The sequence below is a fragment of the Egretta garzetta genome, unplaced genomic scaffold, assembly GCF_000687185.1.
Source record: "Egretta garzetta isolate BGI_Z169 unplaced genomic scaffold, ASM68718v1 scaffold425, whole genome shotgun sequence".
Classification (NCBI taxonomy): Eukaryota; Metazoa; Chordata; class Aves; order Pelecaniformes; family Ardeidae; genus Egretta; species Egretta garzetta.
The window spans coordinates 3,339,818-3,358,453 of NW_009259796.1; positions in this window are offsets into that span (position 1 = coordinate 3,339,818).

Consider the following 18,636-nt stretch of genomic DNA (forward strand, 5'->3'; position numbering starts at 1 on the left):
TATCTCGTTAAGTTGTGCAGGACGTTACTCACATGACAAGGCACGGGCAAACTCTGGAGAGGGCTTAATCCCCAGAAGTTGCTGTCAAAAACAACAACAACAAAAAACAAACAAAAAAAAAAGAAAAAGGAGAGAAAAAAAAAGAAGGAAACCGCGTTTCGGGTTTTAACCGATCATTTGTTGAGCATCTGCGGACACTGCTGCTCTGCTCAGGCAGGCTTGCCAGGGGCACATGACAAGGCACGGGCAAACTCTGGAGAGGGCTTAATCCCCAGAAGTTGCTGTCAAAAACAACAACAACAAAAAACAAACAAAAAAAAAAGAAAAAGGAGAGAAAAAAAAAGAAGGAAACCGCGTTTCGGGTTTTAACCGATCATTTGTTGAGCATCTGCGGACACTGCTGCTCTGCTCAGGCAGGCTTGCCAGGGGATTGCTGGTTTAGAGAGCGCGGAGCGTTTCCCAAGCGCAGGCGAATGTCCTTCCCGCCCTTGGAAGAGGTGAGAGCCGTTCCCTCCCTGCAGCGGGCAGAGGGGGGAAGGGGCACGGCCAGGGGCCGATCCTGAGCTTCTTGGGGCAAAACTTCAGCTGGAGCAGGACCGGGTTCCCCGCGACAGCAATTTCCCCCTCTCTAATGAGTCGCCTCTGCTAATAAATGATGCCTCTGCTCAGGTCCCTCAGCGGTCTGCAGCTGAGTCCGAGAGAATTTGATCCTTTATCTGAAGATGTGTTTTACTCTATTAGGAGGTTATTGTTTCCAAATTAACACTTAATCTATGAAAAATGTCCATCCTACCAAGCTAGATTCACCTCCATGCACTGCTTTCATTTACACGCATTTTACAACTCAGAACCTAGCTCTACATTTCCCTGAATCATCAGACCATTAATTTGCTGGGGAGCTAGCTGTTTCACCCAGATGGATATCATTCTGAATAAACTCAAAAGAAATGCAAAAACATATGCTTTTCTGTCATTTTCTAACCCCCCCCCCCCCCTTTTTTTTTTCATTCCTCAGTTGGTCTGTGTTGAGCAACGCCTTCAGAAACTTCATTATCTAAAAGGCAGACCTAGAGGGCAGGGACTTTGGGAATAGTTGCCTTTTATTCTGAAACTTTCTAAACTTAGAGCAGGGTTGAACATGTCCTCAAATCTGCACCTTCCAGGAGGAAATGAATGATGTGCCAGACATTTCACTTCTAGTCAAAAAATATAAACCAAACGCTGTAAGGTTTGGAATTCTTTCTCAGGCCTATTTTACAGTCAGAATGTAAAATGGTCACCTCAGAAGTTGATAAAAACCCTATGCAGATGTTACTGTGTATCTCTTTCTCCATTTTATTTCAAGTCCATTTTGCTAACAATTCACAGCAAAAAAAACCTCAGCCACCCCGACACGATACCTTTGCAGGTTGCAGGCCAAGCAAGCTCGAGCAGCTCACATGTGAGAAATGAACTTGGCCTAGGTGTAATATTTCTGAAAGAAGAACATTTTTTTTTCCTGCAAATAGGTATTATTTTGCACTTAAAATTTCACCTGTCTTTGACTTTCTTGAATGATGAAAATTTACCCCCAAGTCAGCATGAAGCATTGTAACGGAGGGTGGTTACAGAGGAATTTTAGGTTTTATGGTTTTGTACATTAAAAAAAAAATCCTAACAGAGCAAGTGTAGTTTCTGCTTGATATCTGAAAGAACTATCATCTGGGAAATACTCTGAAAACGTTTGCCTGCTAGATAATCCGAGCACTGAATAGAAACGTATTTCCACCAGCTCCGCAATACAAATCAAGAAACACTGCAAATATCATATGATTGATAAATCAGGAATTTGTAAACGCTGTGCCAGTATCACAGCACTCAAGATATTTTTTCCTGTTTATAAAAATACACGTTTAATTATTCAAATCTGGGTTTTCCTTGTCTTAACTTTATGCTTTATTGGAAGCTGTTGAACCTTTAGACTTTTGATTACTGGCATGTTTGGTTTCGCAAGTGGGGTTATAATACAGGCAGTTACATACCTAATGCAAGTGTCTGTGTTTACATCAAAATTGTTATCTTTCACGCAGGTGAGTAAAGCAGGTTATTTGCTTACGGCGATTTTAGTGTCAGTCGTAATTTTGATCCATTTAGATTTAGTTATTTATTTTTATTTACCATTACTGCTTGCAGCAGGACTTTCACTGAGGTGAATATCCCTAATATGAACATTTAGAATTGTCTGGCTAGTTTGTTGAAAATACTTGGGATATATTTTTTTTAAAACTAAAATAATTTTTTTTTAATACTGGATTAGTTTTCTGCTGTGATATTTGTGGGAGTTGTTCAGTCTGTATGTTTGATCAATGTACAGTGTGGTTCATGCTCCCACAAACATTTTTAATCACACAGCAAATTGTTGAGTGTTCCTATGAGGAGCAATGGACAAAGGCTACCAGGAATTGTAACTACAGTAAACTGGCGAAACACGTGAGGGCTGAAATAAGGGACTGACCCAAACCACACTGAAATCAATGGGAGACTCCTGTTGAGTTGGAACAGGCTTCAGGCACAGTATAAATGACTGTACAGGTACAGAACTTTTCATCTCTTTCCAGTTTTGCCTTGGTTTACAGCACATTATTTGCAGGTAACGTTCCTGAGCTAGATTACAATTTATTGGTTCATGTCCGGCATGAAAAGGTCTGTCTTCGGATGTAAGCACCGATAGGAAGGCTGGACGAATATTGCAGAGCTGATGGAGATGATATGTAAGGTTCACTTTATCTGAGCGATGATTGCTTTTAGGATATTTCTTAAACTGTCGTTCTTTTAGATAAAGGTGTGGTTTTGTATGAATGCAGCAACTGCCTAAAAGATCCGGTCAGGTCCTTTCCCGTGAGCCAGTTTTTTTCAGCCAATTGACTAAAAGTTGAAAATTGACCAGATTATCAAATCAATATTCCTCTTTGGCAAGGAGTAATAGCAATGAGGGACTCCCCCTCTTCTCCCTTCATCCCCGCCCTCCCCCCCCCCCCCCCCCCCTCCCCACCACAAAAGCACTGTTCTACAAATATCACTTAATAATTAATTCCCTGCTAATATTGGAACTTGACTGTGAAAATGCTGTTTTCTGCTAGGAGAATTCAGATGCAGTAAACACTGCTACAGCAAATGGAGTGTTTCTGTTGGGATATGCTATAAATGGGTTTTAGTCTGTTCCCACTGGAGCCATAAGTTTAGGATCAGATCCTGCTTAATATCATATTTCTCCTTCTCATGATACTTAGTGACTGTAGCAAAAAGCACAGCTATTTGAAAAAAAAAAAAAGCCACCCCTTAAAAAATATATGGACTTGCTTATCTGGAAAATCTCAGTATCGCTGGCATTTTTAATTTTCTCCCCTCATTTGCAAAGGACTTAGAGACTCCTTAACAAACTCAGCTTCATATTTAGATACTATCTCCTTTTAAGTTCTATTGTGTGCTGAAGAATAGCACATTTAATTAAAAAATCCTAACAACATAAAATTGTGCAGTGTTGTCAGTAGTTGCAGAGAAAGGGCCAAATTCTTCCTTTCTTAACCTGGCAAAATTCCCGTTGACATCAGTGCTATGTTCTTTACGAAGCTCGGACATGTATTTTAAGACCCCGCCAATTACAAGGAAATTGTTTTACTCTCACTGCAGTGTTTGCCTGCTGGCTGACAGTAGCAATCAGAAAGCTGCATGCTCCTAGTTTTTCTGGTCATAAATTAGGAAATATTAAGATGAAATCCTAAATGTTTCAGAGAGCTGTAAACAAGTCCCTTCTGATATGAAAGCTATACAAGAATGATCTGGCCGTCCTCTTCCAAGCAGGACTTTGAGTTAAACTATAGGAAAAGTTCTGAAGCCTTTCAGCATTTCCCCAGCCAAAGCTGTCATTAGTTAAAATATTATTTTTACCTGTAGAAGTACGATGAAGGGGCTTTACAATCCGGATCTGTTTATACTCTGTAGGTCTAGTAAAGAAACAAAATTTCCCCTCTGACATGCCCAAATAAACAATGAGCCTATTTCAAGTTCCGCTCAGTAAGTGTGTTAAATGCATAAAGTATTTTGAGTAAATGCCATGCAGCTGTTTGGTAGCTTGCAATTACTGTGGTATTGTGTCTGCCTGCGTTTTGTGTACTGCTATAAATCCTGCAAGTGGACACTGCTATTTCTGACACATCATGTAGGATTTTCTATACATCTATAGGGTTTGTTCCAAGTAGATGAAAATAATGAAACGTTATAAATATTAGATAGTCTTGCTCCAGTGTGTGGTGCTGTAAATCTCTGGAGATTTACAAAGAGACAGTGACAACATGAGTGCAATTACACATGATACTATTTTATGAGCTAACTCTATAAAGCAGCATCTCAGCTCTGCACTGACAATAATTTTTCACGGCAACTTTTGGAGTGTCCCATGGAACCCTTTAATAGATTAATTATTTGCTCATCCCAAAATAAATTTGCACGTGGCTAGAATTAAACAAAAGGCCCACCACTGCTTCAGGAGGAGTTTTGCCTGAGAAGGAACTCAGGGTAGAAGCAGTTATTTCAGGGCTCAGACTAAAATGCCGAAATGCAGTCATATCTGCCAGGAGGCTCTGCTCTGGTGGTGCAGTGTGACCGTGCCTGCCCTGCGCAGCCTTTGTGCTGCCCTCTGGTCCGTAGAGGTTCTAGGCTGGTGAAGGAGAAATATTTCTTCTCTGAAGCTTAGTTCAACAGGTGACTTTGAAATGACCTATGAATTCTTCCACTTTTTTTGAGCCGAGATCAATAGCTAGCATGGTTCTAGGAAAATACACGTAGGTATTTTCTCAAGGCATGCTAATTTAAAAAAGAAGACCTGGAAAAACACTTGTAGTGTTAGAGGACTCAAAGAGTTCTCAGAAAAAAACAACTTTGGGATTGTTATAGCAGCTGTTATAATCTATTATGTAAATCATCTGGGAATTAAACCAAAATATTTTGTAAGATATTTTTTGTCAAATAATAAATATGCTATCATCTAGACTTAATGTTTTTCCAGAGGTGTTATTGTTATCGATGAAAGTGAAACCTTAGAGTAGTTCTTATTTTGACTGATGAGGATTTAATATTTATTTATAGCCGTGCCAATGATAACACCCATATATCTGTTCAGGAGAACATATGTTTCTCAAAATTGGGTGTTGGAACTTATGCTGTTGATCCATACCGAGTTATATTTATCTTTTAGGTGTCACCTAGATATTCTCACCAAATTTAATCAGACATACTAAAAGATAAAATATGTGGGAAAAAAAAACCCCCAACCCCAAAGCCATAAGTGTCTTTGGTCAGATTATTATTTACTTTAATGTTCATTTATGTCACCATAAGCCTCTTTGCAGAAACTCAGTGGCTACCCTTCATTGCCTGAGTGTTGTAAACTGGCTTTTATAAAAACAAGAATCAGGCCCCTTATTTCATTTCTGCCCTTCTATACGGGGTATTGGTTGCTGCTGGTGCAACATGTCAGTTCATCAGCCGGTTGACTAAAGTACAGTGTGATTTCACTAATGACTGGGATGCATACTGCAGATTACCACATTTTGCAAATTAGTGAGTAATCAAACAAACACCATAAAATCAAGGATACTGCATAATGAAATATACTCTATTCATTTATTTTTACAACCTTATATTAGTTTTATTAATTTGTGTTAATAATTCATTGGGTGCTAGCACATGGAGCTATGGAATGTGTTTTTTAAAAATATTGTATTTTAGTAACGAAAGCCCCCATTGTAGCACTCTGATATTGAATCCTTTGTGAGAAGGTGGGTGAGCTCTCCTTTCTTGAGTGGGGGACCTCATTTCAGGAGTAATCCCTAAGAAGGTCCTAGAGTCCCTGGGGCCAGCCTGATCCATCCTGGTGGAGATGCTGGGGAGGAGTGGAGTGGCTGTCACCTTGGGAAGGTCACTGCAGCTGGGCTGGCTGCTTGCTGGTGTTGGCTTCCAAAGAGCTGATGAAGAGGGAGAAACTCAACCCGGGCAGGTTAGAGCAGAAGCCAGACTCGGTGCTCTTGGCCACTCACTGGAGGAAATTCTCTCTCTCCTGCTCCTTCACTCCCCTCCTTCCTTCTCCTTGCCCAGTCCATAAAGCGAGCCTAGAGCATGGATAACTCCAAACTGTATCTTCTACCCATCTTGTTTCTTGTTTCTGGTGGAATGTCCAGTAATGAATCAAGGAGTGAAGGCTTCTCTACTAGGTGGCTGTTGTCTGCAAGGAGGGCAGTGCTGGCTGCCTAATGTATCCCTGGGTTCCCCTCCGAGACGTCCACCTCCAGCGCCCATTACTGCCTGCTGCCCAGCTGGGCAGAAATCATACCTTTCATGTCTGCGGGGTGAGATTCTGTCTCTCCTGAGCTCAGTTTGGGCCTCAGACATGGAGGAGAACATCCCTTCTGGGTCTTAATTTCTTGTCGTTCCTTTAAGAAATGTACTGGGTTTTAAAAGTGTCAGGGTAAATATTGTGTGTATGTATACAACCTATGTGCAATGTGCATGTTCTTTTTTTTTTTTTCTCACTGTACATTTACTTTTCTCTTCCATATGCTACCTTGTCATCTGGCAGTTCCATAAACTCTCAGTTGTTAAAACCATCTCTTTTTTTTTCCTTATATTTTAAGTTTGATCCATGAATGGCCTGTCAAGAGTTTTATATTATTGTAAGCTGAAGTTTGGATGGTAGCAGCGACAGGCCACTAACCATAATTGTGTTGCTGTTACCACTGTAACAAATTTGTGTCATTTAGCTATTCTGAAGCTTGCAAAGTGCATAGAGGCAAATGCAGTACTGATGAATATTTATTATACTGCTGTGGGATCTTAGGTTTAACCATGTTAGCATTAATTCTGCAAAACTGTCCTTAAAATTTAACAGAGTGGATTATAACTGGAAATGGGGAACAACAGTGAAAAATCTTGCTGGAAAAAATATTTAAAATATTTATGATTGTGGAAGATACTTATTTATATAATTTTAATAGTAACAGTGTTAGGGATAGTCTTCTTGCAAAGACCAGAGTAGGAGACAGACTCTTGGTCTGACCTTAAGTCAGTGCACCAGTGTTGGACGAGATGCTAAGCACTGTGTGAGGTACACAGATTTTCCTCATTTGACAGTATTCAACTGACTGCAGGTTTATGCCCCAAATATCTGCGTTTCTTGGTGACCTTATTAGAGAAAGGAAAGTTTTAGCCCCCTCATAGTCTCAGCAGGAGCAAGCCTGTTCTTGTGTCACACAGTCAGGGCAAATGAAGGCCGTGTCCTTCAATGCTTATGAGGCTGGTGGGGTGTTATTAACCTACTTGAAACATGATTTTAAGGTGTATAAAACAGGCTAACTATTTCAATTTATTGGCAGGTCATTACATTTTTTTGTGATTTTTTTTTCCAGATAGAATTGAACATAAGCAATAGAAAATTGATAGGTGTGAGGCATAATGTTTCGCTCCCTGATTGTCTTTCTGAAATAGTCGTAATCTAGAAACCATATTTTTTTTTCTTTACTCGGTAATAGAGTGTGCATTGAAAACTTGAGATAATGAATTTATTTCAGATAATTATATTCTTCTTAGAGGCATAGTAGCCAGAATTTATCACATATGGAGGACTGGTGTTAGAATGGATCTTGATTTTTTTATTTTCAGGTTAGTGAGAACCGCACTTATCTAACAACCAGCGAGTCGCTACTAAAGGTTGAGTACGAACCATAAAGAAATTGTGAAGCATTGCAATAAAAAGAGTGCTCTCTTAATGTGCTGAGTCTGACTGTCGGTCAGTGCAGCTGGGGACAAACTGGTCTGGCCAGAGTTAACCCTTCGGCATCAACACACTTTTTGTCAAGAATGACTGAAGTTGAATCATTTTGGAGGTTTAAGTGGGGGCTAAACAGAGCCCAGATCATCTCATGACTCCTGCAAACAAGCAGCTGACTTTCACCCACTCAAACCTAGCTAATGGTTGTGCTTTTTTCCTTAGCCAGTGAGTGGCTGTGAAATATGACTATTTCTAAATAAGAAAACCTCAGACGTTTACATGAGAACATCTCTCAAGGACATAAAGTATGTGTGCTGAAGACAAAAGGATATTAATTTGACCATAATTTGTGTGAGGGCTTTCAACAAGGCAGTGGAATGCATGTTTTTAAGATTTTTTTTTCTCTTGTAATTTAATTTCTCAGGAAATGCTGCCATTAATATTTTATTTTGAGCACTGGGGTGCAAATGGTATTACCCATGTTTCTTTTTACTCCTGACAGTACACTCGACACCAAGCACTTGTTCCAGTAGCATGTTTGTCCCCTGGTAAACATGACGTCTTTTTTTTTTTTTTCTTTTCCCTCCCCACTTCATGTCCTTCACTTATAAAAAGCACCAATGTTTAGAAAGGCTGGAAAAATAACGAGATGGGGGGACATATGAAAAACTCTGATTTTTCCAAGTGAAATTAGAAACAGGGTCTCTTTAACATGGAAATTTGATTTCTCTACATTTTGAGGACTCATTTCTGCAACTGTCACATATGTAAAATTTCCAGTGAAGTCAAAGAGGCCTTTGAATACAAAGAAACAGCACAATCAAGCTCTGAATATATATATATATATTCCATATGCCTTTCTCTCTCTCCCAGTGATGTACATGTTATAGTAATTCCATCCAGATAAAACTGTCATAATTTTAATTTTTACAGTCCTTAAACTGTTTAAAAAAATAAAATTAATAAAAACAATTTCTGAGAAGAACAACTCATCTTTGTGAGAGTATTTAATTAGCATCTCCATTTTTTATTTTAAACTGAAATGTGAAATATTGCATTGTCAGGACATCCTTGAATGATATCCTAGATGTATTGTTTGTTTGGAATGGCTTGAAATCACACAACTTTACTGAATTATAACCAGATAAATATATCTAAGCCTGAGGGCAGGAAGTCCTGGCAGCTGAGACATGGGGAACATGCAGTTTGTCCATACTAGATTCTTCTGTTCCCTTTTACTAATAAATCTATTAGAAAGCTTTGTTTTCACTCTCTGCATGATAAATAAAGTCTCTGTCTATGGTACCATATTAGTGCTTGGTACTGATGCTTGTAACTCCACCTATTCTCATGGAGAGATGAGACCTCTGTGAACCAAACCTCACCAGGTCAGGTTTTGTTTGGGTTGGTGCCTATTCCAAAGCAGGGAAAATATCGCATATCACAAGTATTATGGGATTGATGAATCATGCCTCGGCTTCATAAGGTCATCTGCAACAGTTATGTGAGCTGCCAGACCACCCACCTCAATTTTTGATTTTCCAGAAAGTCTAGTTTTATTTTCTATTTCTATTTAAAATCTTCTCCCCCCCTGCCCCAATTTCCCTTGTACAAATCAGTTGAGAGGAGACTGTAAAAAGTCAGAGTAGCACCCTCCACACATTCATACAACTGTCTGTTCGGTTGAACCCCTTTGGTAAACAATTTTTCTTGCATGACGGAGCATGTGCTGTGTGGCAGACATTTTTATGAGGTAGCCTAGGACAGGGCTAATCACATCACTGTGTCTCAGGTTTTGACCTTATCACTGTTGTGCACTGAGCCTAAAAATTGGACACTGGCAACCACATTGCAGGAAAATAAATGGGAAATGACATTTTAGTTAAAAAGAATAGGTGGATTTTATTTTATTGAAACATGAGGTCATATGACTTTTATTTATTGTTCTTGTATGAGTGTAATTAAATAGCTGCCATGTTGCCATGTCAAGCGATTAAAAAAAAAAAAGGGAGCGATTTCATTTGCCAGGACCCAATTCATGGTTCTGCAGCTGTTTTACATTCAGGCCATTTAATGAAGTCAGTGGAAACTCTACCTGGAAAGCAATGAGAGAACAATATTCTTGTGTGAAACATCATTTATTACACCTGTAATAAAGCAGGCTAAATCATACCCCTGCCATTTAAAATCATAGTTTGTTAGCTTTTAAAAGCAGCATTTGTCCTTTTGATGTCAGGCTGCTTTAAGAAAAGCCTAAGTAGACCTTCTCTGTACAGTGTTTTGATCAAGAAAAAAATCATTACAAAGTCTTCAATACATATATAATGAAAAGTAGTATATAAATGTGAGCCTGGTAATTTATTATTGGTATCAGAAACAGAAGAATTTGTTGATTCAACCATCGTTGTTTCCAAAGGATGTAATAATATAAGCTATTCTTATTTGATTACCTGCATATATATTTTTCATGTATATGTATGTGCACGCATGCAGATTGGTGACATAATCTTTAACAACCTGTGTTTAAGAACATAGTTTTTCACTGATGCACTAAGCCTTGTATTTCATAGATATATTGGCACCTTTTACAGTGATAGCCTGACTGTACAAAATGAGAGACAAACTCTGACAGTACTAGTAGGGCTCTTCCTTAACACAAAGAAGAAATAGTTCCTGAAAATTCAGAAACAACAACTTGTATTACTGCAAATGGGAAAATAATAGTTACTTGCAAAATGCCAGGCTGCAGAGAGGGATGTGGTTTGGAGGGCAAATTGTCCGCAGCTTCCAGTGTAAAACCTTTTAAACCCAACATAACGCCAGGCGGCCAAATCCGATCCATATGTGTGTGACCTGCGGTGCCCTGGGAAACTTGCAAACCATGGCTGGTGCTCAGGCGGCTCTTCCCGGGGAGCTTATGGTGAGATGTCAAGGCAGGACCTGGAAAAGAAAGAAACTCACGCTGAGGAGAAATGGCTGCACTGTAGTGTCTTTCCTGACTAAAATGGCTCCAGTGAAAAGTTCTCAGCCCTTTCATCCCCTTGTATTTTTTTCACACCACTGACCCCCAGCGCGGAGCTCCACACAGCCCAGGCAGCTGGCACCCACTGTGCTCTTCCAACAGGTCCATGCATCAGCCCTGGGGCAGGCTGGTCTCCAGGGTTGCCCAGGTGTCTTCTGCCCATCCCTGGTCCAGCAGTCACCTGGAGACCCGCTGCTGAGAAAGGGGTTGTGATAAAGGCTCCAGATAAAGATGGAGGCTGTTTCTGGTTGGGAGAAACAAGCAGGCAAGGCTTCTCCCAGCACCTGCCAATCAATCAAATTGAACACAGAGACCAGTGGCCAGCCCTAGAAACCCTCGACCGTCATTTACACTAACACAGTTATCTTTCCCTGATGTTGTCTGAGAGAAGCAGGTCCCAGATGTTACCTGCTTAATAATTATCCCGTTTCCCAAGGACAAAGCTCCCCGCAGCTCTTGCACTGAGGGTCGGGCGGACACCTATGGTGGCTCCTCGGAGCTGCGCTTTGCCACCGGCAACTGATGGAGCAAATTGAAATGACTGCGCCTTGTGCCCCCACCTCCAAGAAGGACAATTGTATTAAGGGTTGATTCTACTTTTTTTCCAGTTTTTATTAGGTGAAATAGGAGAGCTACAGTGCTCTAAAACAAGCATAGACATAATTTTGCTGCCCTTGCTTTTTGTTGTGTTGATGCCACCTGTCATAAAGCAGAGATAAATTATTTGGTCTGAATTTGTATCCCACGATATGTGAAGATTTCAGATGTCTGGGACAGAGCCTGCTATGTCTGCTCCGTGCATGTATGATGCACGGGGCAGAGGGTCACTCGCCAGGATGATTAGTTGCAGTGAGATGAGGATGCACATAACGACGTGGGGGCAATGCTAATGTTTCCTCTTAGCTTTCAGTTTATTGTGCCCAATGTAACAAAGGGATTGATGACCGCTAGAGCCTAATTCTCATCTCACACAGTTGACATGGATATTAAACACACTGTAATTGACCTCTCCTGATTTATAACAGAGTAAGTGGACTCAGGTTCATTCTGAGTTGGACAAGCTTATCCACAACTTCCAGATGTTGACAATGCAATCGGTCCCTATGTGGAAAGAAAGAGGCATTTCTTCAAGCCCATATTCAGTTTCCATGCTCCAATCCTTCTTTGTTTTAACTTTGCCCACATGCTGGTATGTCGTGGTGATAATTGGACATTTTGGTTTTTGAGTCATGTGTAGAATCTGCACCCAACTCATTGACATATGGATGAATAAGATGCTGGAAAAAGAGAGTGAATACCTCCATTACAAGTGTTGTAAATAATTGGTCTTAAATAAAAATATATGGACAAAACAGAAAAAAACTGCTATTAAATACACCTTTGCTGTCTGTAATAGAATACAAGACAGATTTACAACATTAATTATTTCCACCAGCTTTGAGCCTGAAATATGAATATGTCAGGTATTTAAATACTAATTTACTTTAAAAAATCTCTACTTTATTAAAATATCATTATGCATATTGGAAAGTTAAAAGTCAAAGCTATATAGCTGCTGAGGTAAAATTCACATTTATTGTCCACTGAATGTGATGGAAATTGAATTTGTCAGGAAGCTGATTGATATCTAGAAGTGTTTTGTTTTCAGTGACTGGCACTGCCGAGTTACAACCATCTATCATCTAACAGGTAATTAGTCAGATTTCTCATCATGAGCCTTCAATCCTGCTGTTTTATTATTGAAATACCACAAACCAGTAGGCATCTGAATGCAGATAAAGTTCTCTGTCATGGTCTTAAGGACAAAGACAACATTTTGCAACTCAGCTGTAGTAAGTTTGAATAAAAGTCACTGAAATGTGAGGCACAATGGTAATATATATGGGAAAAAGAAATCCTGAAAAACATCATCAGTGTCGACTTTTTTTCTGCAAAACAATGTTTCATATTAAAATCTTGCAATCTGCATGTAGAGAAATATCTCCCTGTACAGAAGGAGGTTGGCTGAGGCAGAGGACTGTTTGGACCTCAGGAGGGTAAGGTGGAAATCGGGGACAACGGTGGAAGCGCCGTGTCCCTGTCCCTGTCCCTCCTTGTTGGTGGCAGATGTCAGCTCCTCCCATGCAGGACCCCCAGGTTCTTCCCGGTGGTTCCCAGAGAAGCCAGTTCTGCTCCTGCATACATCCGTGGTAGCTCTCACTTGTCTCCAAAGAAAGCAAGGCACAACTCGTTGTGCTTGGCCCTGTTCGAAAGTGGACAAGAGAGGAGTTCGGGACTCAGGCCACAGCTGGCCCCAAGAGTCTGTGTTTAAACAAAAATAGCTTTGTTGGAAGGCTGTTGTAAACCCTTCACAAATGGTTGAGTGCATGTTTGAACCATTGACATGTTTTAATAAAAAAGCATAAAATGAAATATTTGATAACACAGTTGTTACCTACATGACTGTGATAAAACTGCTTTTTTTTACACACCCTTCCTCTTCTGCCCTCGTCTCTTTGAAGTGTTTGCTGTAGATGATATAACAGCCGTTGAACAATTACTAGGTAAGGATATAAAAAAGTAAAAATAAAACGTTACTAGAGCTTCAGGAAAATAAGCAAGATGAACTGATTACACTACTAAATGTGTTACATTCTGGATTCTGACTGTACTCAGTGTCTACAAGGAAATTGAAACTGTGTTGCTGTTCACCCTTAAAATATTGCTTTTGTAACAGAATGCAACTGCATGAACTAATATTAGTAAAAGCTTATTTAATGTTCGTTTTTGGGACTAATTAATCTGATCCAGCTGCACAGCTCACTCATACCACTGGGATGCCAGCAACCTTGGTGGCTTCAGGAAGTCAAATCTAATTTTTTTTAAGCTTAATTGTAATGTAAAAAAAAAAAAATTGGTGGAAGTTTGGGTTTATAATATCCCATCCCTCCTTAATGTCAAGACACAACAGCCTTTAGTTCTTAACAAGTCATAAATGTTGTTCTTTTCTAGAGAACTTCCACTGTTGATTATGTGAGTTTTTATGTACTTCTGTAATCCTGAGTTAGAAATGACAATTCACCATAACTGATAAAGAGTTCTTGGTTTTTGCAGCACAACAGAAAAGAATTGCTAAGAAAGTTAGCTAACCATACCCAAAACTGTTTTGGTCCAAAATGTCAAAACATTTTTAGAATGAATAAACTGTCCATTGGGTATCATGTGTTTAATGATTCAAAGAATTTGACAGTAGTAGGGTTTAAATCACAGTGTACATTATCGGATAACATATATGTGAATATTGTATTACGGTATTTAATTTGCAGTTGTTCCTTAAGATTATCTTGTGTTGCAGAGCCAAGTAATTTTGAATTATGAGTTTGTTGCATATGCTTGAGCTGATGTTGTCACATGTGAGCAAGAGGCTGAGACATGATTAACAGTGAAAGAGAGGAGTGTCTATTAAAGAGACAGCTGAAATGTGAAGGAAGGTAGCTCTTGTTCAACAGACTAAGTTTGGCACAGAGGAGGATCAGAACTTGGGAGTTCTGAATAACCCCAAACTTTTGGGGAGAGTGAAATGGAATTTACACTTTGTGCCTGAGACCCATCTTTCAAGTAAATGCTCCCTGCGGAGAGGATCAAATAACCCCTTGATGGAAAATGCAAATATAAACCCAACCATGAGCCACAGCATTTCTTTACCCTCCTTCAGTGTAAGAGGTCTGTTTTATGTGAAATTTGGGTAGCTTGTGTGCTTGGCTAAACATACCCTGTCAAGCTGTTTGTAAACAGATGTCTCATTTCTTGTGCAGTTACTCTACAGTCCAGCCCTTACAATCCATCCAGCAGCCAGGACAAACTCCTGTCTTGAGAAGATGCAGTGAAATGAATGTGTAGCTAAAGATCAAGAGTCATACATGAAATCAGGGTAATTGACAAAAAACCCCAAACTGGCAGAGCATAAGGTGACTGTCAAAGCAGGGTGTAACATATTATCAGTAATAAATAACCCAGAAATCTCACTTCATGGAAACAAACCAGTGTAAACATTGAAGACAGCCAACACTAAACACTAATTAGATATAATTGCATTTTCAAAATGATTTAATGGATCGGAGAACCATTCTCTGGCACTGCCCTCCCGGACACCTGGGCAGAGGCAGTCAGCTCACCCCCCAGGTCCCCAGGCTTTGCAAAATGCTACTGAGGATCCAGGGGCCAGATCAGGGAAACAAGAAGAAAGAAAACCTCTTCTCAGGCATGGCACACCTTGGGCACTCACATCTGACTCCAAAGGTGGCTTTTCTGTAGCTTCACCCAGGATCCCCTGTCTTGCATGGGGCCAACATACCTCACGGTCCATCCAAGTGGATGTGCCTGCATCTGGAGAGCTTGTCTGTCCCAGGAACATGGCTGGGGCACTGGCAGGGGATTCTGGGCCATGGAGAAATTGTAAAAGTTGGGATTTTTTTAGGTTATTACAGATAAACAGGGTTTTTGCAGGGACTTTTGTAAGTGATAGGTCAGGGTTGCTGAATATTTGTCCGCAAATGTGAGTTATAGTCACTGTCAATGCAGTGAGCTGGTTGCATGGGATGAGACACTTGTGCTTCAACACGTGCCTCTGCTACTTCCAAGCAGCTTGGACAAGTTGCTGATGTGATTGCTGACTCTGGCATTGCATGTTATAGTTTAAATGAATTGCTACCATTTCTGGCTGAGCCTGTTCCTTCTATGAGCCGTTAGCAGTTTAAAGAGATCCAGCATATCAGCATTTTGATTCTTGCTTTACTTTTCTATCTCTCATCAAAGAAGTACCTAGCTGAGGGTAGGAGACCAGGGTTGGCCTCTAGTGAAATGTCAAGATGTCTTATTCTTACATAATCACCTTTGGACAGTTGTTACATGAACACAACATGGTGTCTCCTAAATGGCTGTTAACCATCATTTGCATCAAGAGCAGCTCCTTCCATTATTGGATCATTGGTCTCTAAATGGAGCAGCCTTGTGCAGCCCAAATCCCCTTCTCTCTCCTCCCCTCTCCTGGGTGTCTGTGGTCTGCCTCCAGGCACTAGTGGCATTCATTATTCACACAGTGCCATCTTCTGCCTGGCACTTGGCAACCAAGAGGCGTGTGAGCCCCAGAGCTCAGAGGACTTTGGCCAGTCACTGCTCAATGTCTAAGGCAGCTGGGTGTCATTGGCACAGCATGGGCTACGGTGCAATGAAAAAAGGGGGCTACCCTGACTTTTTGCCCTCTTTTCATAGTCTGCTGCCAGGATCTGCCACCGCAGTGGCTTCACTACAAACTCCCAGATAGCCATAATCTAACAGAACAGGCCTGTAATGGCCAATACCCTTGAATCCCCTTAATTTTGGGCTTTTGTGGCTTGGCTCTTGCTGTGTGGATAAGTAACACAGCCTTATTTAGACACAAGTATGGAATAAATGGCAGTGATCAAATGGGAGGTGACACATTACAGAGGTCTGGTGGAACAAAAGTGACAGTGGTGGAGGGTCACAGGACAGGATTCTTCTCATCTCTGAGTTGTACATTCATTTTGATAAAGCTGAGATCGATTTTGAAACGAAGTTTCAAAGCACCAAGTCTTTAGAATGAATGCTTGGAGCAGATTATTTTCCTTTTGATGCTAGTAGATTAATTAAGCTGCTGAAATCTAAAGTGAAGGGTAAAGTCAAGCCTACCACCAGTAGTAAGCAAGTATCTAATGTGTACTTTTCTCTCACCTTTCAATTACAGTTTGGGCTTCCTCTTTAGAGTGACAATGTGCGGGTGGTTGTTTCAGAAGATCCCACAGGCACCTGCCGGTGTCAGAGCAGGGCACATCTCCCAGTGCTTTGCTGGGTAAAAGCCCCATGTGTTCCTCCTGCGCCCATTGGAGGTGCACAGGGGTGGCTGGCCAGCCAGCGTCACCTGCTGACACAGCGCTCGTTCCCTTTGCGTGGAGAAAAGAGTGTGCCCATCATGAGGGGCCGTGAGGGGACATGGGGGGCCGATGTTCTCTTCTGTGGGTGTGAGGAGCCCTCACTTCCATCCACGTGCATTCTCCCACCTCCAGACACCTGAACCAAATCCTGTCAAGAGGGCAAGGCTGCAAGGTGCTAAATGGGGCTTAACTAATACCCCAGGGGATAATGATAACCGATGCATTCGCAGAAGGAAATTCTTTAAAGTTCAGTGGTTGTAAAATGGATAATATATTAACATTTCAGTATGTTTATTAAATACTTAACAATGTAATTTTTTAGAAGACTATCCTAGCATTGCTATCTTTTTGCATGTGCTTAGTTACCATTTTAAACAACTACAAAACACTGACATGTGGTACCGAAGATTTTCTAAGCATCCCAAAGCAATATATATGTGTGATATATGACATCCTTCCATAAATCCTAAATTTACACAGTATGCTAATGCTTGATTCCATAATTTCTTTTAAAAATGATTATACCCTGCTGCTAAGAGCAAAGGCATACTAAAATCAGTTTTCTATGCTTTTCCAACAATGAAATGCAAGCCAGCACACCACATAACCAATACTTACCATATGTTAGAAGATAATCCAGTAGGCTTCAGACACTGACATGATTTGCTTAAATAAAAATCCCCTTTTTCAAGACAGTAACAACAGCCTACCATTTTTATTATTCCTTTAGTGACCTACTATAGAAACACTAATATTAAATATAAATATTTTTATTGTAAATCAGTCTAGTCTATTTTCATTGCCTTTAATGTGGGATGGCTCTGGCTTAGTTGCTAGGCTAGAGGAGAAAGAGCTGCAATTAAATCATTGGGTTGTTTGAAGAAATTCTCAAAAACAGAAAATATTCACCAGATCAAAAGAAGCCTAAAGAGCAGCTTCAAGATTTCTCTGGTATATTGGAGATGAGATGAAACAGTTCAATTTGGTATTAAAATAATTAAATGTAGTCTAGAAAAACAGCTATAAAATATTTTTGTAGAGCACTGATGCCTCTTAAGTACAGTTCATTGCTCTCCCATTCTGTACCAAATGAGACTTAATATTAAGCACATGCTTAAGTGTTTGCAAATTTGGGGTCTAAGGAAAGAAAATGTGAAATGTAATTTTTTACAGTGAAAGAAATGAATGCATCTGACAGGTTAAGATTAAGGCTCTATGCACTAATGTGGCATCTTTCATTGTTACAGAATGATAAGAAAATAGAAAAATTGCATGTAGAAAGTAGAAGGTAGCAAATACATGAACTCCCTTCTTTTCAGATTCACCAGGGAAAACATACTTGATCTCAAGTACTGCTTATAGGTGGAAAATAAAATTTTTTAAAGCTGAGATACTTTCGATTTTTCCCAAATCATTAGGACGTTGAACTCTTGGCCCCACTGAAGTCAGTGATAGACGAAAGAGTGGAAAATACAGGTCTAAAAGAAATTTAAAGCTATTATCACTAGACCATTTCTCTCACATCATACTTTTAAATACTGTTATCATTTCAAGTCATGTCATTACATGATCCTTAGTAAAATATATTTGCACCTGTGAGGCAGTGCTTTATATTTTCTTTTAATGCAAAAATTATGTAATAAATCTCAGCATGCTGGATTTATTAACAGCCCAGTTTCTTCAGCTAGATGTGTCTGAACTTCTGGTGCCCTGTTTCTTTGACCAGACTATTCCAGCTGGACTAGTGGCTAGTTTTATTGAGTAATGGACTGAGCAAAACCAGTAGTTATGGGGATACAAGGAGTATTCCCAATGGGAGCATTTGGCAGTATGTAGAAATATTTGTAATAGGAGGATTTGGCATGTTTCCAGCATCTGCAAAA